Source organism: Mustela nivalis (assembly GCF_964662115.1).
Source record: "Mustela nivalis genome assembly, chromosome: 12".
Classification (NCBI taxonomy): Eukaryota; Metazoa; Chordata; class Mammalia; order Carnivora; family Mustelidae; genus Mustela; species Mustela nivalis.
In genome coordinates this window covers 32390196-32405484 of record NC_139031.1, presented here as the reverse complement: position 1 = coordinate 32405484, position 15289 = coordinate 32390196, and the positions used below count along the sequence as shown (strand labels likewise).

At 36.3% G+C, this 15289-nt stretch overlaps 1 protein-coding gene across 1 annotated transcript in view; it reads right to left on the bottom strand.

Annotated features, from left to right (window-relative positions):
- Positions 1 to 1236: 1236 nt before the first annotated feature.
- Positions 1237 to 15289, bottom strand: part of LOC309845795 (uncharacterized protein) — a gene marked incomplete at its 5' end in the record, with an annotated part of 286217 nt that continues 272164 nt past the window's right edge. The window contains one exon of the mRNA XM_082694140.1: positions 1237 to 1359. The remainder of the gene's footprint in view (positions 1360 to 15289) is intronic.

Below are 15289 nucleotides of genomic sequence, written 5' to 3'. Positions count from 1 at the left end.
AGTCTTCCCAAACTCCCTCAGGCAATTACTGGTTCCTTTCTCTCTGAACCAAAAGAACATTGAACACAACTTTAACACCATTTGTCTCACAGTATCACTATTATTTCCTTCACATCCATCCTCATAGGAGTACAGTAATGGGGTCTACTCATCTTTGAATCTTCAGCGTCCTCTGCACAGGGTATTATCAAGATCTGTCTTAGACTGTTGGTCCAGTATTCTTACTACATTCTTTCAAATTAATTAAGAAACTTAATACAGGAGTAACAATAATGAATAAAATTATGTGTTAAATAAAGGAGGAGTAACAGTCTGTGCCTGTATGACCAAAACATGTAAGCACTATAAACACACATACACACTGAATTAGGTCCACCACCCCTCATCTGAAACTCTTGAGGATAACTGGATTTCAAAATTCAGAACTTGTAGTGAATTTTAGCATATGACAGTCTGTAAATGGCATATTGTTTAATATTCCCATCATGGTCTGGGTCAGCATCCCCCCAAATACCACATTAATATTTCTATAGCATAAGTATGAATATTTACCTTCAAGAGGAGTAAAGATACAAGTGACTTCATCAATTCAGGTTAGGTTTTGTTACCAAATTAGTTTGCCACAAACTCATGACAAATTTTTTTTGGTTTTCAGAGTTCTCTGGATTTTGAATCATGAATAAGGGATTATGAACATGCATAACAAAACCCATTTTGTGCTTTATCAAGTCTGCCTCTGAATATACTCCAAACTAAATTTGGAACAAGATATTATTCTTTCGGATGAAAACAGAGTAACAGAATAAATTATTCTTCATGTCTGTCACTGAATTTTAGTCTATTACCAAAATCTTTATTCCTATAAAAATGTAAATTGATCTGCATTGGTTTAGCTCATCAATAAGTTATATTACTTGAAAGGATAAAAACAGGCAAAAAAATCAGATTACTGAAAAGCTGTTATAATGATCTTATTAAATGAAAGGAATAATAAGAGGGCTTTCTCACTGTAATCATTTAGAAAATTTTAATTAACTTATAAGGCAAAAACATAAATCAGCAGATGTTATATATATTGTATATTGTGATAAGATTATTGTTTTTCTTTTAGAACTTGTACTTTAAAATTTTTTATAGTGAATCTAGTTTTTAAGTATAGGTTTTATTATTATTATTATCCAGATATGTCAGGCTGATCAGAAGACAACTGCCACTGAAAAAGATAGTTTGTTATACTCACAGTTCCCAAGAGAGAGGAGGGGGCATGACAGACCAGGTGGGGCCACACGGGGAAGCATCAGGCTCAGTCAGGCAGAGGAAGCAAAGAGAAAACATGGACAGGAGTCTTTATTGCAGTTTCTGTGGGAAAGAACAGGCAAGGCAGGGTAAGCAGGTTTAGGATTGGCTAGTTTAAATAATTTCAGCAGCCTCAGGGACATAGGGGCTATCCCAAGACCGGAACAAGATCCTGAAGTGTTTAGAGCAGGTAGATGTGGCCCAGAGTGTCAGACGCCAATAAAGGGGGTGGTTGGTTTATAGGCTCTGGGGTGGTTGGTTTGCATGTGAAAGCTACCTTCCGATGTGAGTGTGAGTTGATTGCTGTCTCAAGGAATTACTTAGCTCTTCAAAGAGCAGTCCCTCTACCATCAGCGAGGCCCTAGGATGTAATGCATCAAATACAGAAATTAAAAAATATTATATCATCTACAAATTCATGCAAGTATATACATTTAAACCAGTAATGAATTATATGAATCATTGCTTTACTCTCTTTATTAGTTTTGTTTTATTATAGTCTTTTCTCACTTCATTGCAAGAACATATATTCATATAATTACTTTTTAACCTTTTTTTCACTTTTAGTTTAAAAGCTGAATCATGTTCAGAGAGTGATGGGCTTTGGTATATAGTAGAAGGAGGAGGAGGAGGAAGAGGAGGAGAAAGAAAAAGAGAAATCTCTTAATTAATGTTCTCAAGGAACATTAATTCTCTTGTCTTGCCACACTTCCTCTCCCTTTCTCTTTTTTCACTCATTTACTAATATCTAATGAGAACTCACTGTCCTGCTAGACACCAGGATTGCACCTTGTAGTCTTCACAGAGGGGAATGTCTCCTTGGGGCTACAGATATCCAATACATAACCACACGCAGAATTAACTATTTGGCATCCTGAGATGCCAAAAGATACTGCAAGGAGGCATGATGCCCTCATTAGTTTGAGTTCAAGAATACATCATGTAAACAGTTTTTAACATCATTTAGTAAAGTTGAATTATTTACTTTTATGCATTTTGCAAAGTTTGAACTTGAAATCTTCCGAAGTTGGCAAGCAATAGAATTTCTTTTAAAAATTTTATGGGACATATGAAAAATATACTATATGAAGCAACTTATGAATAAGATAAAAAGTAGAATTCTGAATTATGAGCTTTCATTATTCCCTTGAAACTGTTCTATTATGTTGTACTTACTGGGTACCTGCTATATGCCCAGAAATCTTTGGTGGGAAGTTCCAGGTAATACAAAACTCTAAGCGTAACTAGTTCATTGTTCTGAGCCCTGAGAGGTCCTCAGGGGTATGTAACACAAAATAACAAGCACATTCAACAGCTTTAGTAAGAAACTGAAAGAAGGTGTTACTAGAAATTGCAACTAAGAACATTGAGGTATATCCTCCCATCTCAGTGCAGTGAGGAAGCTTGAATAATCAAGGAGATACATCTTTCTGGGGAATTTTGTCATATTTGGAAGATTCTATATCAAAGTATCTGAGAAAAAGAACTAATATTAAAAAACCCTTTTTATTAAATTCTATTGTTGCAATAATGTGCAACAAATCACTTAATAGAGATCATGATATCAAAAAGCAAAGTACTATGACTGCCATTTGGAAAATATGAATTTTAAAAAGAAAACAAAAAGTTTATCTACAAAAGATGAATAAAGATAGATTGGTTAAAAAGTAGTCCCCAGTGAGCTGGGATAATGTTTCATAGAGAGTCTTCATTTGGACAGAGTTTATGACAAGTCTATGGAGGCACTCATGGAGAATTAGTAAGTCATAGAACTATCGCTGTTATTGTTGTTATAAAAGCTGTATCACATAAGTTGCTTTTTTGAACTATATGCACTTGTATGTAATTTTTATTAATCAAATATATAAATAAAAGGATAAGTTAGATACTCTTTTAAGCTTTCTCCGAGACCTAGGATTTTATGGTATTTAAGAAATAACTATTTTTACCACTCTGGAACTGAGATAACATGGTAAAAGCACATTATGCTAAAGAAGGAAGGAAGTAGGGCAGAGAGAGGGAGGGGGGAGAGGGAAGGCCCTGGAGGTGCTGCTGTTATTTGCTTCCTATCCTTGGTCACAAGTTATCACATACCGAGAATGAGGAGGCTTAAGTCAAGGACAGAGGAAACCTCCTTCCTCCCCTGTGCCCGCAGGCACAAGGCTGATGACAGCCATGACCGACCACAGAATCAAAAAGATGTCTCTGCTGCATCTATTTTGTGCCTGAAATGTGGCTGTTGTTAATCTTGCATTCATAACAGCCAAAGAGAGCAATGTTTGGTATGGTTTTATAATATCTCATCCAATATTGGTTTTGAAATGATCACATTCAGAAATAGTTGAATCTATTCAAAATATCACCTAATGTTTTATTGAGTGAAAGCTTAAAAAATCAAATTTCTCAAAAAAGTACAAATTCATTGAATTTCTGCAGCCCCGAGGAAATAGTCCCTTCAATGATTTTGTACTTTTCTGGGTAACTTGTTTGTTTTTTAAGCTTCCATCCCATAAAACATTAATGGGTAGTTTGAATAGATTCAACTATTTCTGAATCTAGTCATTTCAACACTAATACCAAGTGAGTATTATAAAACCAGGTTCAAGACAGTGTTCTCCTTGGCCATTATGAACGCAAGGTAATCAATTTTCAGTTCTGGCAATGATGTTGAACTCTAAATCAGGTCAAAATTTTTTTTAACTTAAGATTTCTTGAGATTAGAGAGCTAATGCCATTAAGAAATCCAGATGCCTTTGCCTAAATGATTTTGTACTTTTCTGGGTAACTTGTTTGTTTTTTAAGCTTCCATCCCATAAAACATTAATGGGTAGTTTGAATAGATTCAACTATTTCTGAATCTAGTCATTTCAACACTAATACCAAGTGAGTATTATAAAACCAGGTTCAAGACAGTGTTCTCCTTGGCCATTATGAACGCAAGGTAATCAATTTTCAGTTCTGGCAATGATGTTGAACTCTAAATCAGGTCAAAATTTTTTTTAACTTAAGATTTCTTGAGATTAGAGAGCTAATGCCATTAAGAAATCCAGATGCCTTTGCCTATATCTGGCCTTAAAGATCAGTCATAGTGGGTTTAAGCTTTTAGGAAATTCCTCTGCCCACCTACCTGAGCCAACCCCCATCTTTACCTTAAAAGCAGTGTGCAGGCTCAGTGCTTCCTAGAGCATGTGAACCATCTGCTTCAGAACCCACTGAAATATTTATTATGGATGCTTATTTAGTAGCTATAGTGAGATGAATAGTGCCCCCTAAAAATTCATATCCGCCCAGAACCTCAGAATGTGACCTTATTTGGAAATAGGGTCTTTGTAGATGTAATTAGTTAAGATGAGGTCCTAAATTAGAGCGAGTCCTAAATCCAATGACTGCTGTTCTTATAAGAAGAGGAGATGCAACTACTATCCAAAAAAAAAAAAAAAAAAAATGCCAAGGATGTCCAGAAGCCACCAGAAGCTGGCAAGAGGCAAGGATGTGTTTTTTCCTAAAATCTTAAGAGTAAGCATGGCCCTGATGACACCTTGATTTCAGACTTTTGGCCTTTAGACTGTGAGATAACTTTCATTGTTTTAAGCTACCCAGTTTGTGGTGGTTGTAATATCCATAGGAAATTAAGTCAGTGGCCTTACCCATAACTGACTGAATTCTGAGGTGATAGCTCAGAACTTTTGAAAAGCCTCTTAGCTATCTCTGGTGTTCATCATCTGGTGCTTACTAGAGTGAGGATATCATAAAGGGGGATGGCTGATTTTATATGTCAATTTGACTGGGTCACGGCATGCTCAGATATTTGGTCAGACATTATTCTGGGTGTTTCTGTGAGGGTACTTTTGGATGAAGTCAACATTTATATTGGTAAACTAACGTAGATGGATCTCCCTAATGTGGGTGAGCCTCATCCAATTAGTTGAAGATCTGAATAAAATGAAAGGTTGACCCTCATCTGAATAGGAGAGAAATTTTTCAGCCAGACAGCCTTTGAACTGGGACACTAGATGTTTTCCTGCCTTTGGACATGAATGGAAACTTTGGCTCTTCTTGGGTCTCCAGATTGCTGACTATGGATCTTGGGGATTGCCAGCCTCCATAATTGCATGAATTGATTATTTGGAATCAATTATATATTATATAATTGCATATATATAATATAAACACATATTTAATACATATATACAGTACACATATATACAATATACACATATATAATACACATATATAAAATATACATACATTTCACACACACACGCACATACACACATATCTCATTGGTTCTGTTTCTCTGGAGAACCTGGACTAATACAGCATCCTTATATGCTGTCATCCTGAGGTAGACGCTTTCCCGTCATAGGGCCTGATTCCCGCAAAAGCTGTTATTTGCTTCCTATCCTTGGTCACATGTTATCACAACTGAGAATGAGGAGGCTTAAGTCAAGGACAGAGGAAGCCTCCTTCCTCCACAGTTACTAACAACCAGAATGTGGCCAGGTCCCATGTCACTTGTAAATCCCTCTCTTACGTGACCTCCCTGTTGAGAGTTCTTTCTGGAACTAGCCCCTTGGTTCTGTGACTCCACACTTACCATGCATGGCAATCTTCCTGGCAATCTCCTCCTTTTCTGACCAGCCCTCAGTATTGTGGTCTTTGGTGTCCAGCTGAAGCTTTTTCCACACATCTCCTACCAATTCTCACTAGGAAAGGTACTCCTGTACCTTAGCTTTGGATCTCTATGCTGATAATTCCTGAATCTTTGTCTCAAGTCCAAGTCTCCCATCTAAGTTTCGGACATGTCAAACTGCCTCTTAAATAACTCATTCTGTATGTACCACTAGCAAATCAGCTCTGATATGCAACATTGAATTTATTGTTTTCCTCACCAAGTTTTCAGATCTCTCTATGCTCTGCTCATGAATGGTACAACTGTTTAGTCATTGTCAAAACCAGTAATCTGGCAGTTTCCCTAGACTCTTTTGTCTCCCTCATATGCCAGTCTAGCTAATCACTAAATCCTATTGATTTCAACTCCTAAATAATCCTCAAATCTGTCCATATCATTTCTCTCCTGAACCTTTACCCTAAGTCAGGCCAGCAGCATCTCTTGCTTGGACTTTTGTAAAGACTCATAACTTGTTTTTCTTTCTTTCTCTTAAATATGGCCACTTTCTATCCACCCCTATATAGTGTCACTCTTCAATTGCTCACCACTGACTCAGGATCAAATTGAGACCCTTTCCTGCAGTTTTTGAGGCCCTATCTGACATGGTTACCTCCCCAGTCGTATCATTCTCCACTTTGTTCTTATACCTATGCTCCAGATACTCGTTTCTTTTCACTTCCCCAATACTCTGTGCTTTCCTTTACTTTTAAACCTTTATACATGCTATTATTCTGGCCTGAAAGATCAAGGAGTCCTAATCTGCATACCATAGAAATGATTCTATTTCTCTAACTAAGGTTGTAAAAACATAAAAAGCGAACATTATGGCATTACCCTTCCATCTATTATATAGCTATTAATCTCTCAGCATTATTGGAAGTTTATGGGAGTATAGGTCCTTATATTAGGAAAAGGAGAGATATCACAGAACTAAAAAATAATCATCTCTATCCTTAAGAAACTCAGACATTTGAGAAAGAATATGCACTGAGAAAGAATATAATATACCTAGGGAGAGGAGAGAATATAATATACCTAGGGAGAGGAGAGAAAACCATGAATACTTGAGTAAAATCTTTGAACTACTGGAAAATAAAACTCAATAAAATTTAGAATATCATAAATGTGATATCATAATATCATAATGTGCAAGTATGAAGTACAGTATGAAAGTATGAAAAAGTCAACAGAATGGTTCCGGGAGTTGACTTAAACCAGATCATGAAGGAGGGAAGGGACATGAATTGGGACGTATCATGGGGGAGATGGGAAAGAAGAGTTATGATAAAGGAAATAAAACATCGGAAGAATAAACATTAGAAATCAGCAATTTACATACAAGGTTCAATAAGTTCTACTGTGGCCAGAGTTGTGTATGATGATTTCATATTTCAAATATTATTCAAATCAATGTTTATTAGAAAATTATACCTAGGACATTAACTTCATAATTGTGCAAATATTATCAGGCAAAGGCTGTAAGAGGTAGTGAGCTTATTTAAACTGAAAACAGACCATGCTAGCTAGTCAATTGATTTAAATTAAATCTTTAAGTAAATAATAATGAAGGAGGAATACAGACAAAGCAACAATCAGAAGGCCCTATGCAAATGACCAAAGATGGGGTTCACTAGTCTAGAGCATTAGGTCTTACCTAAAAGACTATGGATGATAAAATGAGCAAGAAGAAGGAACTCAGAGGACATACTCATCTGTGCTATTTAGCTTTTTCTTAGTTCTGATCAGGTAAAAGTGAAATGTATTTTGGTGTGAAATAATTCTTGCAGCAAGGTATATATATTTTTATATATATGAATTTTATAAATTTTACAAATATGTTATATATAAATATAAAATGTTATAAATATATATTTTACATACATATAATCAGTCAATGAGAGAGAAGCTGGGTAAAAGAGAGATCCATGAAGTTGCTGGAAGCATGAAAAACAACATTCTCTGGCTCATAAACAGAAAGGAGAAAACTGGATATGGTGAGTGAGTCACACAGCACTTACAAATCAGGGGAATTGCTGAGGGCTCAGCATTATGGTACTTTTCCTCAGGGTAGCCCAAGAGGTTAAATAAGGCAGACAATAAAGAGAAAGTTATTGTTTCAATAAAATAGAAATCTTCAATCAATTCTATCTACAGCGCTCCTCTGACACACTGGAGAAGAGCACAGGATGGGACTTAGGTAGAGATCAGGGAGACATGTGTTTAAAGGGTAAATAACCAGTGAAAAAAAGGAAGAATTTTAATGTAGAAAGACATGAATAAAGGTGATATTTTCACTGTTTAGGAAAAGAATGTGTAGAATTCCATGCATTGGTGGGGAACTTATTGATCATAATTTTTTTTTGTAATAATCAGTGGACATATTTTGATTCAATGAATGAATTGTGCAACAAGAGCAATAAAGTACATTCTTATAATTACACAAAACATTTCAAAACACTAAAAAAGGTAATATATAAATGCTTTATACTACAGACAACAACTTTTCCATTTGCATTGAGGTCAGTTTAAATTAGTTGAGCACTGTCATTCCAGTCCTTTGATACTTTAATAATTAGTGTTAATATGGGGTGGAACAGAGAAATGAATCATTAAGTCTAGAAAAGCAAGCAATCTGCAACTAGAGACAGACTTCACATTATACAAACTGACTTTATATTTCTAATTTTTGTTTTCTTTTACAGAAAAATCTGTAATGCATTTCACTGCCTTCAATGAGATAAAAATAGAATTCAGGGGATTTTGAAATCTGTTACTAACATTTTAAAAATGTATCCTAAGCCCTTGCACACTTATAAATAGGTACTTTAAGACAGCTTAGGGAATACAACCATTTCAGATTTGTTTAACTGGCTTGCAGATTTTCCCTTCTAAATAAGCCAGCATGCAATTAGTCAATGGCAAGTTTTCACAATAGTTTAACTAGCAACATTAAGGCATCAACTTAAAACTCATTACACCAAGAGCTACAGCTGTCTGCTTTTCTGACTTGTTATTCATCATCATACTTACCATAGGCTCTTTTAAGTCACACTTCCTTTTGCATTTGCTAACTTAATGAGCCCAAGAAAATGAAAAAGAAATGAAGTTCTTTGAGATTCAGAATTACATTTCATAGAGCCAGGACTCTGAGTAATCTAAAATAAGAGCTGGCAAAAATGGCTTGCCGGCTGTTACACATTTACCAGCCCAGCTACATTTCCCCCCCTCTGGGCCCAGTAGTTATAAAGGGCCACTCTTAACCTTATTTGGATTAAAATTTATGCCATTCACACAACAGGATTTCTTTTTAAATTCTGCATGTTCACTTTCTCTATCCAGTACTTATATTAAAACCAGAGACTTCTGATGTTCTGTCATATCTTAGGGACTATAAAATGCTATCCTTATAATACCGGAAAAAGAAAGTTTGGCCTATTTGCTTGTCAGAATGAGAAGATAAAATTTAATCAATCTTTGTGATGAAAACCCTATAAATCAGCAGTTACGGCCCATTTATTCTTTTCTATTTTTATGTCAAGTTACTTATTTCTTTTTTTTTTTAAAGATTTTATTTATTTATTTGATAGACAGAGATCACAAGTAGGAAGAGAGGCAGGCAGAGAGAGAGAGAGGAGGAAGCAGACTCTCACTGAGCAGAGAGTCCGATGCGGGGCTTGATCCCAGGACCCTGAGATCATGACCTGCCCTGAAAGCAGAGGCTTAACCCTCTGAGCCACCCAGGCACCCCCTCAAGTTACTTATTTCTTAAAACAAAATTGTAATATACTACAAAGGTATAAGTATTTGGCTTCCTCAAGACCATTCTGCATTTGGAGATTCCCTTAAAGGATTCACGGAATTTAGCATATTAAAATAGCAATGTAGTAAGGTTAGACAGCCCATCATAAGGAAAACAGAAACAGGCAGAATCCGGAGGAATTCATGCCCAGGCTTCCTTATGTTCACTCCTCTCATGAGAGGTCACACAGAACATGTTCTTCCCCAGCAGAAAATACAACCACATGCATGTGTTGTACCCAGGCAAACCCACCGGAGACTCAGAATCCAAGGTTTTTATTGTGGGTTGGTTAAATAGACACACTCTGCTTAGTATGCACGAAAATTCCAGACTTCCAGAAGGAAAAAAGCACAAATCACATTGTGTTGCATTCTGGGCATAGTAAACTATACTTATCAGTTAAGGAATGGTGGGTAAATCCTTGAAACTCAAATTCTCAACCTGGAAAGCAGGCCTTTCTAAAGACAAAAGTCTTTAGATATCTGCTATATCAACCCTCTCTTCACAAAAGGACACTTGTATTATTTCAATTTACCAAAAAAATTATTTTTAATTTAAATTCAGAGAGTAAAGAAAATATTTCTAAATAGATTTTTTTAAACAGTTGAAGAATTTGAGGAAAACCTGGATCATGTGCATTTCACCTTCAAATATAAAGTAAAAGAGAAAATTCTACCACAAAGGAAACTTCTTTTTGTCTTATTGAAAAACACTTTGAAAAAATTATTAGCTCTTGTAGATAAGTAAGTAAATTCAGCAGCATTTTCTAAATTTTATTCTAAAATTACTTCTGGAGTTGACGCTTTCTCTCACTTCTAATAGATCATTTATAAATGGAATGTCTCATTATTTAAGGTATCCATTAACTCAAATTTAAAAAGCAGAGACTTTTAAAGAAGAGAATTTTCTTTCAAAGAGGAGAATTTTTAAATTCTACTTATTCTATTGTGTTTCACATTTAAGTAACCGAAGCACTGCCAAAAATCAGTAAAATGGTGCTGTGAGAACTGGCTTGACTTTTTCTGATGGGGCACAAAATATTTAAGTGCTTTTCTTTGCTATTCCAAAGGCAATTTGGGTATCAAGAAAAAGTATTTAAGGTTAATATATTTAAAATAATGAGATATGTGGCCTTGAATATACACAAGTGGTCTCAAGGCCAGAGCCAGTGTTATTAAAATAGACCAGGAGACTTTGTTGTTATTGTTGTTATATTTTAGGGCCTTATAAATAAAGAAACAGCCACAATCTGAAATCTCAAGATTGTCAGATCAATGTATTAACATTTTTCAAAGTTCTTGTGAACATGTGACTTTAGAAATTAACTTGATAGCACCCAGCATTATCCTCCCTATTTTGATAACTTGGAAACTAGTTATGTTACCCCAGGTGACAGTGCATGGACCAAAGAGGCTTTCTTTCATGGCATAAAAACACATAGGCTTCCCTTGAAATAAGATGCCACCATATGGAAGAGAAATGGATAAATCCTAAAAGATTAAGTGTTTACCAAAAAGAGACTGTGTTAGCCCTATGTAAGATTATTTTAAATTAGAAAAACTAAGATTATGTTAATGGGCAAGTTTAAATTCTCTGTTTCTCTTCCAGCCAATCAGCCAAAGGGTTGATGGCTGGAGGTCATTACCTCAATTACAGAAGTTTAGAACTTATGATTCCCTTTGTATATCTGACTTTAATGCATTTGTTGTTGACCCTGTGGTACCACAACTGAATAAATACAACCACAATATTAAATGGCTTTTCCTATGTAAGAGTTTATTTGGTTATAAATCAAGCCCTGCACTGTAGATGCTGTATTCGTCTGACTTTTGATGTAGGGTCAATTTTCAAGTTTCTAAATATGTCTGGTACATTTGTCCCAGTTAGAAGTCAGAGCTTCTAGGGTAGAGAATTGAACCCTCCTAGATTTTCTCCCAAGAGCCCGATGAGGACCACTGGGAGTGCAAGCTCTAAATGTGACACCATCCATTTAACCAATTTTCTTGATATGGTTAGATTTAACATGTAATTGTATGTATACAAAGATTTTCCTCAATGCTATGTAGCACAGTGCGTGGCATATAGGAAAAGCTTAATAATACTTATGGAAGAAAATTCTTGAAGAAATTATAAAATTTAATTCATCTGAATAAATGGTATTACATTAAGTATGGTAATACGTTTCCTTTAAAACAGACTGATCTACATTCAAATTCATGCTCTGTTACTTAATAGATTTATAACTAGGATAATTTTAAAAAATAATAATAATATAAAAATCTTTTTATAACATTTACTAAGTACCAGGCACACTTCTAATTATTTTTTCTGTATTAGTACATTAATTCTCACAACCCTAACAGTATATAATATCATTTTCCCCAATTACAGTTAAGAAAATCAAGGTACAGAGAGGTTAAGCAAATTGTCCAATGTCACACAGCTAGTAAGTGGCAGAGCCAGGTTTAACACCAGACGGTCTGGCTCAAGAGACTGTGCTGGTGATCACTTTGTCTTGCTCCTTCTCTAAGGATATGCTGCTTAACTTTCCTGAGCCTCTACTTCTCAACTGTAGGAATATGATGATAATACTCTCACATGGTTTTTGTAAACAAATAATCTAATAATAAAAGCAAAATGCCTAAAAGTCTTGTCACAAAATAGGGACTCAATGCGGGAGACTTCCTTTCTTCCTTCTTTTTGGTGGCCCCCCAACCCAGCAGCTTGGTGAACACTTAGAAACACCAATCAGCAGCTCCCAGAGATTAATCTTTCTAGGCTAAAAGGCTCTAGGTCCTCTAAAAAATCCTCATAAAAGGAGTCAAAGGAAAGCTTTCTTAAAGATTAATAGACATCTGAATTTCAAACCTTGCATAAGTGTGTTAAGGGATAAGAATTAAAGATATCAGTTTCTCCAGTCCTTGGCATCACCACCTCATTTCATCAACAGCATCACCACCTGGGGCCCTCCTCCCCACAACACACACTCTTTCTGAGACCACTGCCCTATGACATGAGTGGCACACACCGGCTTGAGGCATGACTAACACAGCTGCAAGCAGAATCAGAGGCAAGTTCTTGGCTTTAGCTCCAAATAAGATCTTGCAACTCATAGCAAGAGTCATTATGAAAGCCAAGGATTCTAATTCAGAAGATCTGGGTATTTTGAAACTCAAAAGACTAATCTCTAGAGAAGACCAAATCTAACAAAAACTTTGTATCATTTAACAAACAGACTGAAAAGAGAAAATAAATATGAAGAGCTGTATAAACTGAGGGGGTGGGGAGATGGAGGAGGAGGAGGAGAAAGAAAAAGAGAAATCTCTTGAGTCCTTAGAAGGGGCCTGATACCCTTACCCTTAGGCTGAGTATGATAAACTGGGGATGGAAGACAACTTGGATTGTCCAGCCAGACATGTTTAAGGCTATCAGAGGACACAGGTAAGATTCAAGGAGATAATGAACACTTTCCAGATGCCATCTGCTCTAGTATGCACCTCAGCCATTGGGTAGAAATGACCAGAGAGACTCTGAGAGTCTTCTGAAATTATTAGGGGAAGCTAGAAAATTCAGAGAGTGAACTATTGATACCAGATGGGTCTGGTATGCAGGGGGAAAAGGCAGAGGTAGGTAAAATAGAAATATATAATAAATCAGACGGTAGAATCCATTGGACTGCAACATCTCACTGGATGCAGTGGAAATATACCCACAAACCAGATGATTTCCATCTCAGTGGGTGCTGGCACCTGTCAGAGAAGAGCTGAGACCCAAATGCACCCACCCCCAGGTGCATGTCACACATGCACCTGAATCTCTAGAGCAGGACACTGAACTCTTCTTTGACCAAGTTAAAGTTCTGAAATGAAATCACTAAATGGGTCAAATTTATTTAAAGATAGTGAAAATTTTCTACCATCAGGTAGAAAGGAGACTTATACTAGAAATACATTCCATTTACAGAAAAATTAATTTTTGTAAAAGTAAGCTATGACCTGTGAAAATATCATACACAGTGCATGTCTAAAGGTCACACAGGTGGCAAGTATATTATTTGTTAGAAGTAGCTACAATTGATCAGCACACTTGATGACACTGGGAAAGAATCTCTTCTGTCTTCTATCTTCATTCCCTGAGACCATGAGCTTATTAATTCTTAGTGACTTGTAAACTGTTACCTTCAGGATCACCAGATAACTTCCAAACTCTTACACCTACTGCTTATGAGCACCTGCTTCTGATCTCTGTGGCACTCAGACCTCTGGACCAGCTCCTCCCCCACCCTTCACAGGTCTCCCAGGATGTTCTTCTGACCATCGTTTATCTCCTTGACCACTCCCAGATGGCATCTCATCCTCCTCCCACGGACTTAGTTGAGCTGAGGGCTTTAGTTCTCAAGGAACTGAATTCTGACAACAATCTACGAGCTTAAAAGTGTACCCCAAACCCCTGATGAAATTCCAGCTCCAGTCATTGCTTCTATTGCACCCTTGTGCAACATGGAGAAGAGGATCCAGCCAACCCAAACCTGGACTCCTTATACATGGGAACTGTGAGATAATAACCTTGTGTTGTTTTAACACACTGAGTTTATAGTAATTTGTTATACAGCATTAGAAAACAAATACAGGCCTTAATATGATGCACTTTGGTTCAGTCTATATAAATGTATTACCTTTTACTTGACCTTTAGTGTGTAGTCTAGCTCACTATAAATCACCTTTCTTAAATGAAAATTTCATATTTTACCATGCCAGAAAGAACAAATAAAATGGTTTCAGCTTCCTGGCAAATTGAACTATTTGTCTCTTGATGCAAACTCTAAAGTCACTTCCTAACCCCAAATATAAACTGACTTAAATTAAATAATGCTTAATTGTCTTCCCTTAAAAACTTAACTGTTAACCCTACTATTTTTACGAATGGGGAAAAAAGTAAGACATTCCAAGAAACTTCCTTTGAAAAATGTTCTTTCCCACAGTCACAGTGATTTCAAATTAAATCTCTGAGGGGTGTCTGGATGGCACAATCAGTTAAGCAACCAACTCTTGGTTTCAGCTCAGGTCATGATCTCAGGGTCATGAAATCAAACCCCATATCAAGCTCTGTGCTCAGCACAGAGTCTGCCTGAGATTTTCTCTCCCTCTCCCTCCCACTAGTTTTCTCTCTCTGTCTCTTTCAAATAAATAAATAAATAAATAAATAAATAAATAAATGATTTTTTTTTTTAAGAAATTAAATATCTGATGGGGCACCTGGGTGGCTCAGTGGGTTAGGCCTCTGCCTTCAGCTCAGGTCATGATCTCAGGGTCGTGGAATTGAGTCCTGTATCGGCCTCTCTGCTCAGCAGGGAGTCTGCTTCCCTCTCTCTCTGCCTGCCTCTCTGCCTAGGTGGGATCTCTGTCTGTCAAATAAATAAATAAAAGCTTTTAAAAAAAAATTAAATCTCTGAGAATTAGCACCACCCATTTCACCAAGAAGAAAATCCATCTATGATTTAGGACAGGCTGTAGTCATTCACT